This window comes from Pongo abelii, chromosome 21, assembly GCF_028885655.2.
Source record: "Pongo abelii isolate AG06213 chromosome 21, NHGRI_mPonAbe1-v2.0_pri, whole genome shotgun sequence".
Taxonomy (NCBI): Eukaryota; Metazoa; Chordata; class Mammalia; order Primates; family Hominidae; genus Pongo; species Pongo abelii.
In genome coordinates this window covers 30,780,743-30,783,229 of record NC_072006.2, presented here as the reverse complement: position 1 = coordinate 30,783,229, position 2,487 = coordinate 30,780,743, and the positions used below count along the sequence as shown (strand labels likewise).

General features: G+C 40.3%; 1 pseudogene; it reads right to left on the bottom strand.

Annotated features, from left to right (window-relative positions):
• Positions 1–694: 694 nt before the first annotated feature.
• Positions 695–1,491, bottom strand: LOC100937982 (small ribosomal subunit protein eS4-like; annotated as a pseudogene).
• Positions 1,492–2,487: the final 996 nt, after the last annotated feature.

The following is a 2,487-nucleotide window of genomic DNA, read 5'->3' as shown; positions in this document are numbered from 1 at the left end:
ATTGTACTCCATAAATACATACAATTATTATTTGTAAAAAACTTTTTAATTAAAAATAAGACAAGATTAGCTGAGTAGATTTAAAAACATTACCCAATGATATGCTGTCTATAAAAAACTCAATTCAAACATAATGCTATAGCTAAGTAAAAAGTAAAAGCATAGAAAAAGATATATCACGTAAGTACTAAATTTTAAAAAGGAAGAGTGGCTATATGAATATCAAGGTAGACTTCAGAGCAAAGAAATTACCAGACACGGAGAGGAATTTTACATGATGATAAAAGATCAAGATCAATCTACCAACAAGAGATAGCAAACCTACGTGTGTATGCACCAAAAACAGATCTTCCAAATACATGAAGCAGAAACTGATAAAGCCAAAGGAAGAAATTGACAAATCTACTATTATAGTTGGAGACTTCAATGCTCTTCTCTCAGTAATTGATAGAACTACTAGATAGAAAATCCACAAGGAGGCAGGCGTGATAGCTCATGCCTGTAATCCCAGCACTTTGGGAGGCCAAGGCAGGAGAATCACTTGAGGCCTGGAGTTTGAGACCAGCCTGGGAAACTTAATGAGACCCTGTCTTTACAAAATAATAATAATAATTTTATTTTATTTTTGGCTATCAGTCATGCCACATTATTTTTAATTACATACAAAAATCTAACATGCCATCCAGGGACCATTTTACCCACTGCTTTGATTGGTCGCCAATCTCTTGTCTCTCTCTTCAGCAATGGTGAGGCAGATACCTTTTCCTCAGGGAAGAGAAATCCATGGTATGTTGCCCTTGCAAACAACAAAAATGTTGGAAAGTCAAGTGGCAAAGCTGTTGCCATTGGCATCTTTCATGTGAACCACGTCAAAAGATCCAGGGTGCCTCTCTCTGTTGGTGATCACACCAATTCTTCCCAGGTTGGCACCTCCAGTCACCATACACAGGTTACCAGTGTCGAACTTGATGAAGTCAGTAATCTTGCCAGTCTCCAAATCAATCTGAATGGTGTCATTCACCTTGATGAGGGGATCAGGGTAGCAGATGGTACGAGCATCATGAGTCACCAGATAAGGAATTCCTTTGGTGCCCACAAATATTTTTTCTCACTTTTCACAACTTGTACTTGGCCTCCTCAGGTGTAATACGATGTACAGCAAAGCGACCCTTGGTGTCAAGATCAGACAGAAATTCTCTCCCATCTTGTCAATGCTGATGACATCCATGAATCCGGCAGGGTAGGTTATATCAGTTCGGACCTTGCCATCGATCTTAATGAACCACTGCATGCAAATCTTCTTTACTTCCTCCCCTGTCAGGGCATACTTAAGTCTGTTCCTTAGGAAAATGATGAGGGGGAGACACTCTCTCAACTTGTGGGGACTGGTGGATGGACGAGGAGCAAACATACCAGTCAATTTATCTAGCATCCAATGCTTTGGAGCTGCTACCTGCTTTGCTTTAGATGCTTCTTGGGACCACGAGCCATGGCTACATTAGGCACAGAAAGAAAAAAAATAACAATTTTAAAAATTAGCCAGGCATAGTGGCACAAGCCTGTAGTCCTAACTACTCAGGAGGCTGAGGCAGGAGGATTACTTGAACCCAGGAGTTTGAGGTTGTAGTGAGCTATGACTGCACCACTGCACTCCAGCCTGGACAACAGAGATAGACCCTGTCTCTAAAAAAATAAAAAAGAAAATAATGAGGATATAGAAGAATTGAACAACACCTTCAACCAACAGGATCTAACAGAACAAACAACCCTATAACAGCAGAATACATGTGCTTTTCAAGTGCCTAGGGAGCATTCACCAAGATTAACCATGTCCTGGATTGTAAACCAATCTCAACAAATGCTAAAAAAAAATAATAAAACTAGAAATCCCTAATCACTGCCCTCTTTTCCAAGCTGCCTGTGACTGTTACCCAGATGTTCTCAATACATAAGCTTTCAACAGGGGAGAATGATAGAAATTACTGGAGAACCCCCATTCCAGGTCACTGAGGCACATGACCTTCTACTAAAGAAATAATTTCCAGTAAAAGGATATAATAAAGGGAATAGACGTTCCCACTAGGCCTGGATTAATGAGTACTCTAACTTGGAGAAAAGTGATTATTTCCAGAGCTGCCTCTGGCATTCTTCCTCCACCCAGAAGTGATGCTGTGAGAAGTGAAATTACTTATAAATCAGTAGTGCCCCAAGCACTTTATAAAAGAGGTCCCACATGTAAGCTCCACTAAGTATAAATAATAACACTAATAACACCTCCCTCATCTTGTCTTTATCTCTGGGTCTTGGAGGATCAAAGCCATCTGAGAGGTACAGCTTCAAAGGCGTCTCCTTCCCAGATCCAGGAACGGGCACACTCCAACAGGCTCCTACATTCTCAGCTTCCACATTTCACAACTGTTAGAGGCTCCAAAGCATTTACAGTGGTTGATAGAGTCTTTCTGAATATGATACCTCTTTTATAAAATT